This window comes from Scyliorhinus torazame, chromosome 5 (genome assembly GCF_047496885.1).
Source record: "Scyliorhinus torazame isolate Kashiwa2021f chromosome 5, sScyTor2.1, whole genome shotgun sequence".
Taxonomy (NCBI): Eukaryota; Metazoa; Chordata; class Chondrichthyes; order Carcharhiniformes; family Scyliorhinidae; genus Scyliorhinus; species Scyliorhinus torazame.
In genome coordinates this window covers 86,349,354-86,370,911 of record NC_092711.1, presented here as the reverse complement: position 1 = coordinate 86,370,911, position 21,558 = coordinate 86,349,354, and the positions used below count along the sequence as shown (strand labels likewise).

The 21,558-nt window shown below is 47.4% G+C and overlaps 1 protein-coding gene, 1 long non-coding RNA gene and 1 other non-coding gene across 7 annotated transcripts in view; 2 read left to right on the top strand and 1 right to left on the bottom strand.

The window, feature by feature from the left end:
- LOC140418772 (uncharacterized) overlaps nt 1–21,558 on the top strand; it is a 159,673-nt gene that overhangs the window by 130,738 nt on the left and 7,377 nt on the right. The window contains exon 2 of one of the 4 annotated variants that reach the window (XM_072502389.1): nt 9,164–9,235. The exons of the other annotated variants lie outside the window; for them this stretch is intronic. The gene's annotated coding sequence lies outside the window, so the exon portion shown is untranslated. The remainder of the gene's footprint in view (nt 1–9,163; nt 9,236–21,558) is intronic. 4 annotated transcript variants of the gene reach the window in all.
- Nucleotides 283–16,281, bottom strand: LOC140418789 (uncharacterized). Of its 2 annotated transcripts, none has more exons than XR_011945330.1 (4): nt 16,102–16,281; nt 10,318–10,423; nt 8,448–8,563; nt 283–899 (listed from the first exon to the last, which is right to left on the bottom strand). It is a non-coding gene; the product is annotated as an uncharacterized lncRNA (long non-coding RNA). The 2 variants fall into 2 exon arrangements; XR_011945331.1 differs by lacking the exon at nt 16,102–16,281 and adding an exon at nt 11,159–11,604.
- Nucleotides 14,960–15,032, top strand: trnak-cuu (transfer RNA lysine (anticodon CUU)). The gene has a single exon. It is a non-coding gene; the product is annotated as a tRNA-Lys (tRNA).

Below are 21,558 nucleotides of genomic sequence, written 5' to 3'. Positions count from 1 at the left end.
TGAGAGGGCATGAGGGGAGATGGGAGAGAAACTCGAGAAAGATGTGGGTTCAGGGCTCGGGAAAGGATGAAATTTAGAGACAGTTTGGTCCGGTGGGCTCGTGGAAGGGAGGGAAGCAGCAGAGGCAGCTGATCGGATTTACTCAATCTCAGTCACAAAGAAGCTCCACAAGCTCCTTACACTTCTTGTTGGAGGTGAGGATGGAAGAGACAGGGGAGAGCGAGAGTACTTCAAAAGGAATTAACTTGTGTCAAAGATATTGAAATGTTTCAAGACTGCGTATTTAACACAAATCTAATTTATTTGACTTTTAGCAAATATATTAGCCCCTGTAAATGGGCTGGAGTTTGTTATCAGCAGAAAGAGACCCAAATGAACATGGTTCAGTCCTGAATGTGAGGAACAGTAAAATCCAATCACTGTGGTTACTTGTGGCCTCGTTGGTGACTCAGCAGGTGGGATGACTGAGTGAATCCCTTCCCACAGAGGGAGCAGGTGAATGGCCTCTCCCCAGTGTGCATTCGCTGGTGCTTCAGCAGGTTGGATGACTGAGTAAATGCCTTCCCACACTTGGAGCAGGTGAATGCTCTCTCCTCACTGTGACTGTGTCGATGAATTTCCAGCTTGGATGGGGAAGTGAATCCTTTCCCACAGTCCGCACATTTCCACGGTTTCTCCTCAGTGTGACTGCATTTGTGTCTCGTGAGGTCTGATGATCGACTGAATCCTCGTCCACACACACAACACGTGTACGGTTTCTCCCCACTGTGACCAATGCTTTTTTCGTCCATGATCAATGATATTCAGCAACGATAAATTGAGGACTCTGTCAGATCCTGATGTGACGCTTGGTTTGCGTTTCCGGACTTTGAACCCTCCCCTTCGAACACCTTGTAAAACTGATTGGAAACAGAAAATAGGGAGTGAGAGAGAACCCACAAAAACACAAAGGCAGGTTGTGAAATTGAGCTGAATGAATCTGGTCATTTGTGGGGAAAAAGTGACCGTGAAAACTGCTGGATTGTCATAAAAACCCAACTGTCCTCTTTGGGAGGAGAGAGAAAGAGGTGAAGAGGGATTTTGTACATCTACAAGACATACTAAGAGAGTAGTTGGCAAAACAACTTCGATCTTGAGCTTCATAAACAGTAACACTGATACCAAAACTATACTTCTGGTGGCACAGTGGTTAGCACTGCTGCCTCACAGCGCCAGGGACCCGGGTTCAATTCCGGCCTTGCTAAGTGTGGAGTTTGCACTTTATCCCCGTGTCTGCGTGGGTTTCCACCCGGTGCTCAGGTTTCCTCCAACAGTCCAAAGAAGGGCACCTTAGGTGGACTGGCCTTGATAAATTGCCCCTTAGTGTCCAGGAATGTGCAGGTTAGGTGGGGCTATGGGGTTACAGGGACAGGGTAGGAGTGTGGGCCTAGGCAGGGTGCCCTTTCAGAGAATCACTGCAGACTCGATGGGCCGAATGGCCTCCTCCTGCACTGCAGGAATTCTATGGTTCTAATTCTATGCTATGAATCTTCCTAAAGCTCTGGTCACCACTCTTCAGGAAGAATGTGAAGGTTCTTGGAGAAGGTGCAGAGGAGATTTACCAGAATGGTTCCAGCAAAGGAGGTTGAGGGGAGATTTGATTCAGGGACACAAGATTATGCCAGATTTCCATCGGGTGGACAAAGAAACTCTGTTTCCATTCACTGATCGTACAAGCAGTCGGGACACAGATTTAAAGCTTTGGGTAAAACCTGGATTGAACAATACAAGATCCTGAGGGGTTTTGACAGGGTGGATGTGGAGAGGATGTTTCCTCTTGTGGGAGAATCTGGAACAAGGGGGTCACTGTTGCAAAGTGAGGGGTCACCCATTTCAGATGGGGATAAGGATTTTGTTTTCTCTTGAGGGTTGCAAGACTGGGGGTGGCACAGTGCTTAGCACAGCTGCCTCATGTCGCCAAGGACCCGGGTTCGATCCCGGCCCCGGGTCACTGTCTGTGTGGAGTTTGCACACACCCACAAATCCAAATTAATGGCAGCACGGTAGCAGTGTGGATAGCACAATTGCTTCACAGCTCCAGGGTCCCAGGTTCGATTCCGGCTTGGGTCACTGTCTGTGCGGAGTCAGCACATCCTCCCAGTGTGTGCGTGGGTTTCCTCCGGGTGCTCCGGTTTCCTCCCACAGTCCAAAGATGTGCAGGTTAGGTGGATTGGCCATGATAAATTGCCCTTGGTGTCCAAAATTGCCCTTAGTGTTGGGTTGGGTTATGGGGATAGGGTGGAGGTGTTGATCTTGGGTAGGGTGCTTTTTCCAAGAGCCGGTGCAGACTTGATGGGCCAAATGGCCTCCTTCTGCGCTGTAAATTCTATGATCTATCAAAGATGTGCAGGGTAGGTAGATTGGCCACGCTAAAATTGCCCCTTAATTGCAAAAAATGAATTGGGCTCTCTAAATTTATGTTTAAAAAAAACAGGGCGAGAACAAAGAACAAAGAACAAAGAAATGTACAGCACAGGAACAGGCCCTTCGGCCCTCCAAGCCCGCGCCGACCATACTGCCCGACTAAACTACAATCTTCTACACTTCCTGGGTCCGTATCCTTCTATTCCCATCCTATTCATATATTTGTCAAGATGCCCCTTAAATGTCCCTATCGTCCCTGCTTCCACTACCTCCTCCGGTAGCGAGTTCCAGGCACCCACTACCCTCTGCGTAAAAAACTTGCCTCGTACATCTACTCTAAACCTTGCCCCTCTCACCTTAAACCTATGCCCCCTAGTAATTGACCCCTCTACCCTGGGGAAAAGCCTCTGACTATCCACTCTGTCTATGCCCCTCATAATTTTGTAGACCTCTATCAGGTCACCCCTCAACCTCCTTCGTTCCAGAGAGAACAAACCGAGTTTATTCAATCGCTCCTCATAGCTTATGCCCTCCATACCAGGCAACATTCTGGTAAATCTCTTCTGCACCCTCTCTAAAGCCTCCACATCCTTCTGGTAGTGTGGCGACCAGAATTGAACACTATACTCCAAGTGTGGCCTAACTAAGGTTCTATACAGCTGCAACATGACTTGCCAATTCTTATACTCAATGCCCCGTCCAATGAAGGCAAGCATGCCGTATGCCTTCTTGACTACCTTCTCCACCTGTGTTGCCCCTTTCAATGACCTGTGGACCTGTACTCCTAGATCTCTTTGACTTTCAATACTCTTGAGGGTTCTACCATTCACTGTATATTCCCTACCTGCATTAGCCCTTCCAAAATGCATTACCTCACATTTGTCCGGATTAAACTCCATCTGCCATCTCTCCGCCCAAGTCTCCAGACAATCTAAATCCTGCTGTATCCTCAGACAGTCCTCATCGCTATCCGCAATTCCACCAACCTTTGTGTCGTCTGCAAACTTACTAATCAGACCAGTTACATTTTCCTCCAAATCATTTATATATACTACAAAGAGCAAAGGTCCCAGCACTGATCCCTGTGGAACACCACTGGTCACAGCCCTCCAATTAGAAAAGCATCCCTCCATTGCTACCCTCTGCCTTCTATGGCCTAGCCAGTTCTGAATCCACCTTGCCAGCTCACCCCTGATCCCGTGTGACTTCACCTTTTGTACTAGTCTACCATGAGGGACCTTGTCAAAGGCCTTACTGAAGTCCATGTAGACAACATCCACTGCCCTACCTGCATCAATCATCTTAGTGACCTCCTCGAAAAACTCTATCAAGTTAGTGAGACACGACCTCCCCTTCACAAAACCGTGCTGCCTCTCACTAATACGTCCATTTGCTTCCAAATGGGAGTAGATCCTGTCTCGAAGAATTCTCTCCAGTAATTTCCCTACCACTGAAGTAAGGCTCACCGGCCTGTAGTTCCCGGGATTATCCTTGCTACCCTTCTTAAACAGAGGAACAACATTGGCTATTCTCCAGTCCTCCGGGACATCCCCTGAAGACAGCGAGGATCCAAAGATTTCTGTCAAGGCCTCAGCAATTTCCTCTCCAGCCTCCTTCAGTATTCTGGGGTAGATCCCATCAGGCCCTGGGGACTTATCTACCTTAATATTTTTTAAGACACCCAACACCTCGTCTTTTTGGATCACAATGTGACCCAGGCTATCTACACCCCCTTCTCCAGACTCAACATCTACCAATTCCTTCTCTTTGGTGAATACTGATGCAAAGTATTCATTTAGTACCTCGCCCATTTCCTCTGGCTCCACACATAGATTCCCTTGCCTATCCTTCAGTGGGCCAACCCTTTCCCTGGCTACCCTCTTGCTTTTTATGTACGTGTAAAAAGCCTTGGGATTTTCCTTAACCCTATTTGCCAATGACTTTTCATGACCCCTTCTAGCCCTCCTGACTCCTTGCTTAAGTTCCTTCCTACTTTCCTTATATGCCACACAGGCTTCGTCTGTTCCCAGCCTTTTAGCCCTGACAAATGCCTCCTTTTTCTTTTTGACGAGGCCTACAATATCACTCGTCATCCAAGGTTCCCGAAAATTGCCGTATTTATCTTTCTTCCTCACAGGAACATGCCTGTCCTGTATTCCCTTCAACTGACACTTGAAAGCCTCCCACATGTCAGATGTTGATTTGCCCTCAAACATCCGCCCCCAATCTATGTTCTTCAGTTCCCGCCTAATATTGTCATAATTAGCCTTCCCCCAATTTAGCACATTCATCCTCGGACCACTCTTATCCTTGTCCACCAGTACTTTAAAACTTACTGAATTGTGGTCACTGTTACCGAAATGCTCCCCTACTGAAACATCTACCACCTGGCCGGGCTCATTCCCCAATACCAGGTCCAGTACCGCCCCTTCCCTAGTTGGACTGTTTACATATTGTTTTAAGAAGCCCTCCTGGATGCTCCTTACAAACTCCGCCCCGTCTAAGCCCCTGGCACTAAGTGAGTCCCAGTCAATATTGGGGAAGTTGAAGTCTCCCATCACCACAACCCTGTTGTTTTTACTCTTTTCCAAAATCTGTCTACCTATCTGCTCCTCTATCTCCCGCTGGCTGTTGGGAGGCCTGTAGTATACCCCCAACATTGTGACTGCACCCTTCTTATTCCTGATCTCTACCCATATAGCCTCACTGCCCTCTGAGGTGTCCTCTCGCAGTATAGCTGTGATATTCTCCCGAACAAGTAGCGCAACTCCGCCTCCCCTTTTACATCCCCCTCTATCCCGCCTGAAACATCTAAATCCTGGAACGTTTAGCTGCCAATCCTGCCCTTCCCTCAACCAGGTCTCTGTAATGGCAATAACATCATAGTTCCAAGTAGTAATCCAAGCTCTAAGTTCATCTGCCTTACCCGTAATGCTCCTTGCATTAAAACATATGCACTTCAGGCCACCAGACCCGCTGTGTTCAGCAACTTTTCCCCGTCTGCTCTGCCTCAGAGCCACACTGTCCCTATTCCCTAGTTCTCCCTCAATGCTCTCACCTTCTGACCTATTGCTCCCGTACCCACCCCCCTGCCATACTAGTTTAAACCCTCCCGTGTGACACTAGCAAACCTCGCGGCCAGGATATTTATGCCTCTCCGGTTTAGATGCAACCCGTCCATCTTATACAGGTCACACCTGCCCCGGAAGAGCTCCCAGTGGTCCAGAAAACGGAAACCCTCCCTCCTACACCAGCTGTTTAGCCACGTGTTGGTCTGCTCTATCTTCCTATTTCTAGCCTCACTGGCACGTGGCACAGGGAGTAATCCCGAGATTACAACCCTCGAGGTCCTGTCCTTTAACTTTCTGCCTAGCTCCCTGAACTCCTGCTGCAGGACCTCATGCCCCTTCCTGCCTATGTCGTTAGTACCAATATGTACAACGACCTCTGCCTGTTTGCCCTCCCCCTTCAGGATTCCCTCTACCCGTTCGGAGACATCCTGGACCCTGGCACCAGGGAGGCAACATACCATCCTGGAGTCTCTTCCACGTCCACAGAAGCGCCTATCTGTGCCCCTGACTATAGAGTCCCCTATTACTATTACTCTTCTGCGCTTTGACCCTCCCTTCTGAACATCAGAGCCAGCCGTGGTGCCACTGCTCTGGCTGCTGCTGTTTTCCCCTGATAGGCTATCCCCCCCGACAGTATCCAAAGGGGTATATCTGTTCGAGAGGGGGACAACCACAGGGGATTCCTGCACTGACTGCCTGCCCTTTCTGGTGGTCACCCATTTCTCTGCCTGCACCTTGGGTGTGACCACATTTACATAACTGCGATCTATGACGCTTTCCGCCACCTGCATGCTCCTAAGTGCATCCAATTGCTGCTCCAACCGAACCATGCGGTCTGTGAGGAGCTCCAGTTGGGTGCACTTTCTGCAGATGAAGCCACCCGGGACGCTGGAAGCCTCCCGGACCTGCCACATCTCACAGTCAGAGCACAGCACCCCTCTAACTGACATTGCGTCAATTAATTAAAATTAAAATTTGTCTCTTTTTTTTTTTTAAATACTTTTTTTTTTTTTAAATTGCAAAGTTACTGTCAACTATCTGTTTCCTAGCACTAGATTTCTAATAGAAATGCGATAGCTAACTATAATACTCTCCGATCTCTGGCTTAGATATCCTCTAAATTATAATTAAGTTATTATGTTTAATTAGTTCCCAAATACTCAAATATTTTTTAAATTTAGGTTAGAATCCCAACCAGCCACTCTGGTCACAGCTTTTCTGTGATGTCGCTTCAATTTCCCCCCCACACACACAATTTGAAAAAAGGTATAAAAGTAAAAAGTAAAAATCACTTACTTGCCTTCTGAGTGTCTGAGATGTTCTCAGGTTCTCTCGCTGACAGAGACTGCTCCTCCACCACCGATCCTTGACCTGCACAATGCTAATAATATAATATGGCACTTACCTTACACCAATGGGTCTTATTATTAGGTTAGAGGAGGAGGGCGGGTGGGAGACACTACACGTGTAGTGTCTCGGGTTTCCTCTCCACCAGAATTTATTGGTTGGGGGGGGGGGGGCACTTGCCAGAGGTAGAACTTCCGGTTCCCGCCTTATATAAAAACAAATAAAACTGAAAAGAAGAACAGACACGGGACCAGGCAAGGCTTTTGAAACTAACTACTCACCTCCCAGAAGCGAGAGAGTAGATTCAGTAAGGATGTTCCCAATAGTGCGTGTGTCCAGAAATAGGGGTCACAGTCTGAGGATACGGGGTAGACCATTTTGGATAGAGATGAGGAGAAATGTCTTCACCCAGAGAGTGGTGAGCCTGTGGATTTCGTCGCCACAGGAACTAATTAAGGCCAAAACATTGCATGTTTTCAAGAAGTAGTTAGATACAGCACTTAGGGTGAAGGGGACCAAAGGATCTGGGGGAAAGCAGGATTAGGCTATTGAGCCTAATCAGCTCTGATCGTAATGAATGGTGGAGCAGGCTCGAAGGGCCAAATGGTCTCCTCCTGCTCCTATTTCCTACGTTGCTCCGTATCTATGCATGTAAATGGTCCAGGAGGTATGAGGAAGAATGTTTTTACACAGCCAGTGGCAATGACCTTAAACTTGCTGCCGATGATGGAGTTTGGAAATAGACACAATAAATGATTTTTTTTTTTTTTTAAATTGGATAGAAACCTGAGAGAAATAAAGCTGTGAGGATCCAGATAATAATAATAATATTTATTGGTGTCACAAGTAGGCTTACATTAACACTGTAATGAAATTACTGTGAAAATCCCCATCTCATCACACTCCGGCTCCTGTTCGGGTGCACTGAGCGAGAATTCAGAATGTCCAATTCACCTAACAAGCACGTCTTTCGGGACTTGTGGGAGGAAATCGGAGCGCCCGGAGGAAACCCACAACAGACACGGGGAGAACGTGCAGACTCCGCACAGACAGTGACCCAAGCCGGGAATCAAACCCGGGTCCCTGGCGCTGTGAAGCAACAGTGCTAACCACCGTGCCGACTAGAGAGCTAGCATGGACTCAATGGACCGAATGCCCTTCTCTGCCCTTTTTTTTATTTTTTAAAGTAAATTTAGAGTACCCAATTCATTTTTTCCAATTAAGGGGCAATTTGGCGTGGTCAATCCACCTAACCTGCACATCTTCAGGTTGTGAGGGCGAAACCGACGCAAACATGGGGAGAATCTGCAAATTCCACACGGACAGTGACCCAGAGCCGGGCTCGGCCCTGTGAGGCAGCAGTGCTAACCACTGACGTGCTGCCAGCTGACTGAATTTTTTGTCTAATCTCGCCTTGTAATTTAACCCCAGGGGGTTCAGATATCACTCGGGTAAATCTGTGCTACACTCCCTCCGAGGCCATTCTATCCTTCCTCAGGTTTGTTGTCCAGAACTGAACACAGTTCTCCAGGTTTGGTCTAACCAGGGTTTGTGAATCTCGGGGCTTTCCCAGTCATACTGACACCTGAAATCTTCCCTCACAGACAGAACAGACAAACCTTTTACCTTCCACACCCAGATGCTGTTGATATTCAGGTACTAATGAATCGAGTGATTCTGTCAGATCACGATGTAACGTTTGGTTTGTGTTTCCCGTCTGTTAAACCTCCACTTTCAGTATCCTGTAAATTTACAGAAACCTCACTGTCAGTTTAGGATCGAAATTCACAACATTCTCTCCTCACCAACTTTGATTAAATGTATTCCTGGAAGTTTGATCACATGACCTGCCCCCCATCCTCCAGCCATTAATCGGTCAACACATCCATCCTTGTGACACTCTGCCTTCCTCGGCCAATTGGGAAGCAAAAGGACTCATTACCTTACAGGACAGTGTTTGACTAGGGCAGCATGGTGGTGCAGTGGTTAGCACTGCTGTCTCACGGCACCGAGATCACAGGTTCGATCCCGGCTCTCGGTCACTGTCTGTTTGGAGTTGGCACATTCTCCCCGTGTTTGCGTGGGTTTCACCCCCACAACCCAAAGATGTGCAGGGTCGGTGGATTGGCCACGCTAAATTGCCCCTTAATTGGAAAAAATGAATTGGGCACTCTTAATTTATTTTTAAAAAGGACAGTGATTGACTGTCAGTCAATTAACCTTTGTCCCATTTTCAATATTTTTATATCCACTGAAGAGAAATGTTCAAAAAATTTTTTACTGTCCGAATGATTTTCCAGAGACCCAAAATTAATATTTTTACTGTCCTAATCATGTTCCAGAGTCACAAAAATATTTTTGACTGTCCCAATGATTTTCCAGACACCCAGACATGAATCTCACCAAGGCAGAAGGTAAAATTTTAATTCATTGAAAGTTTACTGATGACCATGAAACGATTGTCGATTGTTGCAAAGACCCATCTGGTTCACTCCTGTCCTTCAGTGAAGGAAATCTTCTATCCTTACCTGGTCTGGCCTATATGTGACTCCAGATCCACAGTCAGCTGGTTGACTGTTAAAATGCTCTCTGAGATGCCCTCAGTTCAAGGGCAATTAGTGATGGGCAGTGAATGCTGGCCCAGCCAGCGACACCCACATCCCGTGAATGAATAGAAAAGAAAACTGCCGTCCTTACCTGGTCTGGCCGACACGATTCCAAACCACAGCAATGTGGTTGACTCTTTAAATGCCCTCCGAGATGGCCGAGCAAGCCACTCAGTTCTCGGGAAATTAGGGATGGGCAATAAATGTTGGCCCAGCCAGAGACTCCCACAAATGATTAAAATAAAATCCTGGAGACTCCAGTCAGTCAATCCGGAAGATTTGGCATCTGGTGCAGGCTCGCAGCGCATAATAATAATAATCACTTATTGTCACAAGTAAGCTTCAATGAAGTTCCTGTGAAAAGCCCCTAGTCGCCACATTCCAGCACGTGTTCGGAGAGGCTGGAATGGGCATTGAACCCACGCTGCTGGTCTTGTTCTGCATTACAAGCCCACTGTGCTAAGCCAGCCACTTCCCTGCGGCGCATTGTCCTCTGGAAAGATGGTGGCCGGTAACCCGGGCCTGTCACCGCTCAGCTCTCTCTATTTGGTGCTGTTTAAGACGGGACCGTTAACATTTTCCTCGGGAGTTGAAGCCTCCCCGGGGTATTTATGAAGCCTCCCGGCTCACTCCGCAGCTTTTATCACTCCCCGGCCACCCACCGGCTCCAATCCTGAAAGTCGCTCGATTGTTTCTTTCCCACTCCTCGCATCGTCAGCGACAATCTGAACTGCGCCTGCACTGGACACAGCCCGAACAGCGCATGTGCGAGGAGCTTCTGTCATGTGGATAGAGCACATTCTCAGCTGCTACTCATGTTGGGTAATAAACCCACCATTGAAATGGATATTTTTGATATAAATTATGCTTTGCAAACTGACTATGCTTACACACAAAGGTCGATAACTCCAGGTCCCGATAACCCGAATGGTGCTGTCAGAATTCAATATGAGGATTGGTTTTGAGTTTCCCGTCTTCGACTCCCTTTCTAAGCCCCTGTGAAAGAAGTTTACAAAGGCATCACTGTCAGTCCAGTCATGAAATTCAGGAAAGGCAAACTTTCTCCTGGTTTGAGTTTGCTGTGTGTAAATCCTCCCCTACAAATCCCCTGTAAAAGGAGTTTCCAAAATTAATCACCGTCAGTCCAGGATAGAAATTCACAACATTCTCTCCTCCTGCTCCCTGGTCCAGGATGACCGCTCATGCCCCCCGCTGCACACTGACCCTCTTGTCATCAGCAGTGATTTGAGGGTGGTGTCTACTCACGGTTGTGAGTTTCTACCTGGGTCTTCATGTGGCTGAACAGAGCCGCAGAGCTTTGGACACATGGGGCAGGATGACTAATAAGACATTGAAATCCAGAGACCAGGATTGTCTTCCTTTTCTTTCCATCTCCGCCACCACTTTGCCTCATCAATAAGACATTGGGACTCAAAGACTAATCCAGTTTAATGGACAAGTTGTCTCCATTCTGAACAATGGGGAACAAGCTCCTCCCACTCATTGAAACATCGCCCCGACAAAGAGACAAATGCGCATGCGCCCTGATGCACATTAAACAAAGCTGGCGGCCATTAACCCGAGCCAAACATGAGGAGCTGCAGCCCCGCTTGGTGCAAATGGGGTCCCGGAAACTTTTTCCCGAAGATTGCAGCTTGCAACAGCTTTACACAACGTTTCTGCCCACCCCCGAGATCTCTCGCTCCCTCCATATTGTTAAACGCCTCTTACCAATTTCGGATTTAAGGAGGCGCTCTTCTCCTTCGCCATGACCCACACTGCGCATGCTTCAATCACAGCCCCGCCCCTCATTCACTCCGATTGGTTGGAGGACCTGCCGCTCCCGGTCGGTCCTCCAGTCCTGCACCTCCTCCTCCTATTGGTCTGGAGCCGCCCTCAATCACCTGGCATTGTGATGGTTCCAGATGGTGAGAGCGGCCACAGGCTCAGTCTGACTCTCTGATTGGCCAATAATAACAGTGAGAGTCTCAGTGGGACAATCAGACAATAATAGTGGAAATGGGGCCCAGAGGAGAAACAGCAAAGGATTCACTCACTTTGAGAGAAACAAACACAGTGTCTGTTCCAATAATAAGAATCAGGCTGCAATGTGTGAGTGAACACATCATTGGATCCAATGTAGAATCATAGAATCTCCTCAGTACAGAAGGAGGCCATTCGTCCCATTGAGTCTGCAGCAACCCTCTGAAAGAGCATCCTACCTTGGCGAATTCCCCACCCTATCCCCACAACCCCTCCCAGTGACAATTTAACACAGTCAATCCATCTGACCTGCACATCTGTGGACTGTAGGAGGAAACCAGAGCATCCGGAGGAAATCTGCGCAGACACAGGAAGAATGTACAAACTCCACACAGCCGGTGACCCAAGGTCAGAATGAATCATAGAATCTACAGTGCAGAAGGAGACCATTCGGCCCATCGAGTCTGCACCGGCATAACCTGATCTGGTCAACTCACTGGAATGTGGTTAATTCTTTTTTTTTAAAATAATATTTTATTGAAAATTTTTGGTCAACCAACACAGTACATTGTGCATCCTTTACACAACATTGTAACAATACAGATAATAATGACCTTTTTTAAATTTAAACAAAAACAACAACAAATAAATAAATATTAAATAACAAAAAAAAAAAAAAAAACTAGCCCTAATTGGCAACTGCCTTGTCTCAGGCCACACCCCCCCCACCCCATCCCCCCCCCATCCCTCCCCCCCCCCCCCAAGTCCTGGGCCGCTGCTGCTGCCTTCTTTGTTCTCCCCTATCTATCTTTCCGCAAGATATTCGACGAACGGTTGCCACCGCCTAGTAAACCCTTGAGCCGACCCCCTTAGGACGAACTTAATCCGCTCTAACTTTATGAACCCCGCCATATCATTTATCCAGGTCTCCACCCCCGGGGGCTTGGCTTCTTTCCACATTAGCAATATTCTGCGCCGGGCTACGAGGGACGCAAAGGCCAAAACATCGGCCTCTTTCGCCTCCTGCACTCCCGGCTCTTGTGCAACCCCAAATATAGCCAACCCCCAGCTTGGTTCGACCCGGACTCCTACTACTTTCGCAAGCACCTTTGTCACCCCCATCCAAAACCCCTGTAGTGCCGGGCATGACCAAAACATATGGGTATGATTCGCTGGGCTTCTCGAGCACCTCGCACACCTATCCTCCACCCCAAAAAATTTACTGAGCCGTGTTCCAGTCATATGTGCCCTGTGTAATACCTTAAACTGAATCAGGCTTAGCCTGGCGCACGAGAACGACGAGTTTACCCTGTTTAGGGCATCTGCCCACATCCCCTCCTCAATCTCCTCCCCTAGCTCTTCTTCCCATTTCCCTTTTAGTTCGTCCATCATAGTCTCCCCTTCGTCTCTCATTTCCCTATATATATCCGACACCTTACCGTCCCCCACCCATTTCTTTGAGATGACTCTGTCCTGCACCTCTTGTGTCGGGAGCTGCGGGAATTCCCTCACCTGCTGCCTCGCAAAAGCCCTCAATTGCATGTACCTGAATGCATTCCCTTGGGGCAACCCATATTTCTCGGTCAGCGCTCCCAGACTCGCAAACTTCCCATCCACAAATAGATCTTTCAATTGCGTTATACCTGCTCTTTGCCACATTCCATATCCCCCATCCATTCCCCCCGGGGCAAACCTATGGTTGTTTCTTATCGGGGACCCCCCCAGTGCTCCGGTCTTTCCCCTATGTCGTCTCCACTGTCCCCAAATCTTCAGTGTAGCTACCACCACCGGACTCGTGGTATAGTTCCTTGGTGAGAACGGCAATGGGGCTGTCACCATAGCCTGCAGGCTGGTCCCCCTACAGGACGCCCTCTCTAATCTCTTCCACGCCGCTCCTTCCTCCTCTCCCATCCACTTACTCACCATTGAAATATTAGCGGCCCAATAATACTCACTTAGGCTCGGTAGTGCCAGCCCCCCCTATCCCTACTACGCTGTAAGAATCCCTTCCTCACTCTCGGAGTCTTCCCGGCCCAAACAAAACCCATGATACTCTTTTCTATCCTTTTGAAAAAAGCCTTCGTGATCACCACCGGGAGACACTGAAACACAAAAAGGAATCTCGGGAGGACCACCATCTTAACCGCCTGCACCCTCCCTGCCATTGACAATGCTACCATATCCCATCTCTTGAAATCTTCCTCCATCTGTTCCACCAACCGCGTCAAATTTAGCCTGTGCAATGTGCCCCAATTCTTAGCTATCTGGATCCCCAGGTAACGAAAGTCTCTTGTTACCTTCCTCAACGGTAGGTCTTCTATTTCTCTACTCTGCTCCCCTGGATGCACCACAAACAGCTCACTCTTTCCCATGTTCAATTTATACCCTGAAAAATCCCCAAACTCCCCAAGTATCCGCATTATTTCTGGCATCCCCTCCGCTGGATCCGCCACATATAGTAGCAGATCATCCGCATATAAAGATACCCGGTGTTCTTCTCCTCCCCTAAGTATTCCCCTCCATCCCTTGGAACCTCTCAGCGCTATCGCCAGGGGCTCAATCGCCAGTGCAAACAGTAATGGGGACAGAGGACATCCCTGCCTTGTCCCTCTATGGAGCCGAAAATATGCCGATCCCCGTCCATTCGTGACCACACTCGCCACTGGGGCCCTATACAACAGCTGCACCCATCTAATATACCCCTCTCCGAACCCAAATCTCCTCAACACCTCCCACAGATAATCCCACTCCACTCTATCAAATGCTTTCTCAGCATCCATCGCCACTACTATCTCCGTTTCACCCTCTGGTGGGGCCATCATCATTACCCCTAACAACCTCCGTATGTTCGTGTTCAGCTGTCTCCCCTTCACAAACCCAGTTTGGTCCTCATGAACCACCCCCGGGACACATTCCTCTATTCTCATTGCCATTACCTTGGCCAAGACCTTGGCATCTACATTGAGGAGGGAGATTGGTCTGTAGGACCCGCATTGTAGCGGATCCTTTTCCTTCTTTAAAAGAAGCGATATCGTGAATGTGGTTAATTCTGAATTGCACTCTGAAATTTCGTAGTAAGCCATTCAGTTTAAGGGCAATTAGGAATGGACAACCAAGCTGGTCTTGCCCGTGACACTCACATTCCATAAAGAATAGAGAACATCAAAGGGCTGTTTCCAGTGCCGGTTTCCAAGGAATCAGTACTGTGCCCTTCACTCCTGGTTACATCATTGATTTGAGAGGAAATGTGGGAACATGAACAAGAAGTTTACCTGTGACACAAAAATGATTAAACACTTGATAGTGAGGAAGAAAGCTGGAGGGAAAACAAGGCAAAGGATTACATGATAAATGGCAGGACAGGACTAGTTAGGCCAGAGCTAGTTTCCTGTGTACAGGAAGATTGCACTCGAGAGAGTACAGAGGGGATTTAACAACATCAGCCAGAAATTAACAATATTTGCTCTGAGGAACGTTTGGATAAACTGGGACTGTGTTCTTTGGAACAGAAAAGACTGAGGGGAGACCAAAATGAAATTGTGAAAAGCAGCCTGGCTGGCTCAGTCGGCAGAGCAAGGGAGTCTTAATCCCAGGGCCGTGGGTTCAAGACCCACGTTGGGCGCTTCAGCTTCTTTAATCTGAGAACAGTGAGCTGAACTGTTTTATGGGTGGCACAGTGGTTACCACTGTTGCTTCACAGCACCAGGGTCCCGGGGTTCAATTCCCACTTAGGACACTGTCTGTGCGGAGTCTGCACGTTCTCCAGTGTCTGTATGGGTTTCCTCCCACAAGTCTCGAAAGACGTGCTTGTTAGGTGAATTGGACATTCTGAATTCTCACTTTGCATACCCGAATAGATGCCAGAGTGTTACTACCAGGGGATTTTCACAGTAACTTCATTGCAGTGTTAATGTAACCCTACTTGTGACAATAATAAAGATTACTCTAAATGTATAAAATTCTGGGGGATCATGGTGGCACAGTGGTTGTGTGCCTGCGTGCTGGGGACCCGGGTTCGATCCTGGCCCCGGGTCACAGTCTGTAAGGGATTTGCACATTCTCCCATTGTCTGTGTGGGTAGGTGGCTTAATTAAATTGCCCCTTGATTGGAAAAAAATAGAAATTTACATTTTTTTAAAATTCTGAGGAATCTAAATAGATTGGATAGGAAGGTCCTATTCCCTTTGGTTGAGGGATACATATAAAAGGGGGCAGAGATTTAGGGGGGGACGAGGAGGTTTAGAGGGCGGTGAAGATCTGTGGCATGCTGCTGAAATGATGGCAGAAACCCTCATAACATTTAAAAAGTATTCAGACAGACATCTCAATTGATGTAACTTAAAAAGCTACAGACCACAATCTGTAAATTGAGATTAGGCTCAATACTTACTTTGTAGCCACGATGAGCTGAATGAAATGCAACACAAACAACAAACTTTAATAAAATCTGTGATAGTAACTCTCACCACTAAGAAGATCAGCAGTTTGCTAAGTTTAGCGGCCAAGTATGCTAATGTGGTAATTTTAAAATTTACCTGCACACATAAGAGTACAACAGCAAATTATTTAACTTCCCCAATGTGATCGGTGTAATTAGTCTCAAATTTAACCCGGAATGGTCATTTAAATTTTCCCAGTCACTCTGATATCTGAAATCTTTATCGACGGACAGAACAGACAAACCATTTTACCTCCCAATGATATTCAGGTCCTGATGAATCGAGTAAGTCTGCCAGATGATGATGTGATGTTTGGATTGAAGTTCCCGTTAGTAAATCCTCCTATTTCTAAAGGAATTTCCAAAGGAATTTCACTCTCAGTCCAGGAGAGAAATTCACAAGATTTTCTCTTCCGGGTCCTGGAGGCTGCGCATGCGCCCTGCTGCACCTGAGAAAGATGACGGCCGCGCATGCGCCCTGCGGCATATCGCCCCCGAATCAGATGACAGCCGTTAACAGGGGCCGATCAGAGAGAAAAGCGCCGATGCGGCTGCCCCATTCAGTACAGACACCGAACTGTGTCAAAAGTGCCGGAACCAATTTATCAGCCTGAGTAACGTAATGGAATAATGGCGGATAAGACTACCCGGAATGCCGGGGGCGGATGAATACGCCCTATCTCCATCACAGTTGCCAGAACGCGCAGGCGTCAGAATGTCCCGCCCCCGGAAGTAGCCTCTCTGTGCGGAGCATGCGGGTGCTGCTCCGGGCAGAGCGCAGCCGCTGTGAGAGTGAGTGCGGCTCCTAGAGGCTGAATGAGAGCCGCCGCGAGCGGGGACAATGGTGAGAACCCAAACCTCCCCAATAAGACCCATTGATTTTATTGTCAGTCTGCAGACAGGAGCTGGAGAACTGAACCCAGGCAGAGGAGAGGGAGCGAGAAAACTGCGAGTGGAGACAAGAAATGGTGAGATGGGTTTGGATTGCAGCCCAGGGAGGAGGGAGAGTGTGTGGGACTGGGATTGACAGCTTTGGGGGAACAAGAGAGGGAAAAATATTCCAGAGAAACTAGAATTCTCTGTTCAGAATTTCTATCCTGGACTGACAGTGATGGCTTTTGTAAACTCCTTTTACAGGATATTGGAAGTGGGAGGATTGGCCGACAGAAAACTCAAACCAAACATCACATCGAAATCTGACTGTCACTTGATTCATCAGGAGCTGAATATAATCAGTCTTTGAATTTGGAAGGAGAAATATTTGTCTGTTCAGTTTCAGCGGTGCGACTGCAAAAGCAGCGAGATATAGGAGAATACTGAGATTCAGGCTACTAGACTAGAAGGGCTTGAGGTTCATAAGGAGGAGGTGTTAGCAATTCTGGAAAGTGTGAAAATAGATAAGTCCCCTGGGCCGGATGGGATTTATCCTAGGATTCTCTGGGAAGCTAGGGAGGAGATTGCTGAGCCTTTGGCTTTGATCTTTAAGTCATCTTTGTCTACAGGAATAGTGCCAGAAGACTGGAGGATAGCAAATGTTGTCCCCTTGTTCAAGAAGGGGAGTAGAGACAACCCCGGTAACTATAGACCAGTGAGCCTTACTTCTGTTGTGGGCAAAATCTTGGAAAGGTTTATAAGAGATAGGATGTATAATCATCTGGAAAGGAATAATTTGATTAGAGATAGTCAACACGGTTTTGTGAAGGGTAGGTCGTGCCTCACAAACCTTATTGAATTCTTTGAGAAGGTGACCAAACAAGTGGATGAGGGTAAAGCAGTTGATGTGGTGTATATGGATTTCAGTAAAGTGTTTGATAAGGTTCCCCACGGTAGGCTACTGCAGTAAATACGGAGGCATGGGATTCAGGGTGATTTAGCAGTTTGGATCAGAAATTGGCTAGCTGGAAGAAGACAAAGGGTGGTGGTTGATGGGAAATGTTCAGGCTGGAGTCCAGTTACTAGTGGTGTACCACAAGGATCTGTTTTTGGGGCCACTGCTGTTTGTCATTTTTATAAATGACCTGGAGGAGGGCGTAGAAGTATGGGTGAGTAAATTTGCAGATGACACTAAAGTCGGTGGAGTTGTGGACAGTGCGGAAGGATGTTACAAGTTACAGAGGGACATGGATAAGCTGCAGCGTTGGGCTGAGAGGTGGAAAATGGAGTTTAATGCAGAAAAGTGTGAGGTGATTCATTTTGGAAGGAATAACAGGAAGACGGAGTACTGGGCTAATGGTAAGATTCTTGGCAGTGTGGATGAGCAGAGACATCTCGGTGTCCATGTACATAGATCCCTGAAAGTTGCCACCCAGGTTGAGAGGGTTGTTAAGAAGGCGTATGGTGTGTTAGCTTTTATTGGTAGAGGGATTGAGTTTCGGAGCCATGGGGGCCTGTACTGCGCTGTAATGTTCTATGTTCCCTGAGTGAGAGTGTTCCAGTGAACTGACTGTGGAGAGAGCTTTACCCAGTTACACAGGCTCACATCATTCACTGCAGGGAGAAATTAAACGGCTGTTTGTGTGTGGACAAAGCTTCAACCGGGAGAAACATGCGGACACCCTCACCATGGAGAAATTGTGGAAATGTACGGACTGTCGAAAAGGATTCAGTTACCCATCACAATTGGAGGTTCATCGTCACAGTCACACTGGGGATAGACCGTTCACCTGCTCCATTTGTGGGAAGGGATTCACCCATTCATACAACCTTCTGTCACACCAGCGAGTTCACACTGAGGAGAGGCCATTCACCTGCCCTGTGTGTGGGAAGGGATTCACTCGGTCATCCCACATTGTGACTCACCAACTTGTTCACATTGATAAAAGACCGTTTACATGTCCTGACTGTGAGAAGAGTTTTAAATGTAAAAAGGATCTTCTGACACATCAACGTATTCACACTGGGGAAGAGACCGTTTTCCTGCTCCCTGTGTGGGAAAGGATTAATTCAGTCATCCCACCTGCAGACACATCAACGTGTTCACTCTGATCACAAACTTTTTAACTGTCCTGACTGAGAAGAGCTTTACAAACAAAAAGGATTTACTAACACACCAATATGCTCACACTGGGGACTGACCGTTCACCTGCTCTGAGGGAATGGATTCAGCCGTCCAAGTGCCCTACTGAACTACCAGAGAATTCACACTGAGAGAGGCCATTCACCTGCTCTGACACACCAGCAACTTCATACAGGAGATAGACTGATCACCTGTTCTGAATGTGGGAAGGGATTCACACGTTCATACAACCTTCTGACACATCAGCAGGTTCACAGTGAGGAGAGGCTGTTCACTTGCTCAGTGTGTGGGAAGGGATTCACTCGTTCATACAACCTATTGAATCACCAGCAAGTTCATACTGGGGAGAGGTCGTTCACCTGCTCTGTGTGGGGGTAGGGATTCAGTCAGTCATCCAACCTGCTGACATGCCAGAGAGTTCAAACTGGGAAGAGGCCGTTTATGTGCTCCATACGTGGGAAGGAATTTTCTCATTTATCTTATCTTCTGAAACATCATCGAGTTCACACTGTGGAGAGGCCATTCACCTGTAATGTCTGTGGAAAGGGATTTACTCAGTCATCCCACCTGCTAACACACAAGCGACTACAAGGTTTGGATTCTACTCTGATTGATGCTGCTAATTATGTCCAGGACTGAATCAGGTTCACTCTTGACAGTCTTAATCTGCTGATGAGATTTAATATTCTGAATAAATGTGAAATAAATAAGCTTGGTTTGAAATATTGCAGATTTTTGTCTTTCACACCTGAGTGTTTAACAGCACCTGGCTGGAGCTCAGAAAGGACAATCTGGAGGAGGATCACATGGCAGGAACAGAACTTCAGCCTGGACACAGTCCTTCAGGGTCACACTGAGAGGGATAAAAGACACCTCTCTTCACTGACAGCAAAGTCCCGGTGTGGGTTAATCCTGAGGTTTGAGAGAAATGTGTCCCAGCCGCTCTCTTCATGGTTCAGAGCTCCTAGGCACGGAACAGAAGCTCCTTTACAACTGTGTTCAGAGTCAAGAAGAACATTGGTGAATGCTGGAAACGTGCTGTCAAATCAGAGATTGGTGTAAAACTGTGATGTTCCTGATTGAATGTAAAGCAGCTGGTTTAAGTTTCCAGAGTGAAAATGTGGTTATGTGACAGTCACAATGAATTAATTGAACAGAAACCTACTTAAAATAGATTGTTGAAGTCTGCGTTAAAATAACAGCTGGAGGACTTCACAGGAGCCTGGTAACTGCCGGGACAATTAGACAACGGTTTGATTCCCAGATAAAGAAGGATTGCCCAGCTGAATAATTCTACAGATTCTCTACCCTCTGAGAGAAGAAATGTCTCCTAATCTCTGTCCTAAATTTGAAATCCCTTACTCTGAGATTATGCCCTCTTGTCCTAGACTCTCCCACAAGAGGAAACAAGATGATTTTTCAGGCTGTGTAAATGGTTCCACAGACAGTTCACTGGATCACTCTCACTCGGGTGTGTGTGTGTCTCGGGGCTTTTCCAGTCACACTGATGTTTGAAATCACTTCCCACAGTCAGAACAGACAAGCACATTGACAGTTTGTGATATTTAGATCCTAATGAATTGAGTGACTTGTCAGTCGGCAGCCAGAGTAACCCCCCCCACCCACCCATTAACACTGCCAGTTACTGTGAAAAGGCCCAAGTCGGCACATTCCGGCACCTGTTTGGGTACACAGAGGGAGAATTCAGAATGTCCAATTCACCTAACAGCACGTCTTTCGGGACTTGTGGGAGGAAACCGGAGCACCCGGAGAAAACCCACAGGGAGAATGTGCAGACTCCGCACAGACAGTGACCCAAGCTGGGAATAGAACCTGGGACCCTGGAGCTGTGAAGCAACAGTGCTATCCACTTTGCTACCATGCCGCCCATCCCACCCAGCTACAATGCACTGTTTTAACCAGACCCAAGAGTAGATTCAAGATGTCACATTCGGCACAAGGATACTAGATATTATAGACTGAAAGATCCACAAACTCTGTCAAGATGGCTGCAACTTAACAGGTTATTATGGACATTAAACTGTGGGCAATATCCGATTCTGTGACCAATATTTAGTTTAACACGGACCTGAATAAGGAAACTTTGCAGCCACCTGTGAAGTTTAAATGTCTCGTTGTGTCAGGATGAACCACCATTTGAGGAAAATGAAATCTCTGGACTGTTGGATGTTGGACAGGAGAATGAGCTCGAATTGGGACAGAGTGAGTGAGTGAGCATCGTAAACTGCGATTGTATCGGGGTGTTCTGGGTCTCAGAGTTGTAACCCTGCAGTTAATTGTCAGGGATGCAGTACAATAAACCCTGAACAAAGCAAATGTGTGTGTGAAGCAACTGAAGCAGCAGGAAACAGCTGAAACAGCAGAGCTGAATGTCTGCCAGTGCAGCCACAAGACTGAACTTATTCCAGCTTCCAAGTCCACCTGAGAACCAACGTCCTGGCTATTCACCTACAAGAAGCTTCAGAGCCTCATGATAATTATTTATTTCTAAAAACGCTTCACTCCAACTCAAGGACCTGCTCAACAAGAAGACAACAGGCCTGCAGCGATATAAAGATTGCAGTCTACATTCCATTTTCATCATTACAGCTTCAACTTGATTATCATAGAATTTACAGTGCAGAAGGAGGCCATTCGGCCCATCGAGTCTGCACCAGCTCTTGGAAAGAGCAC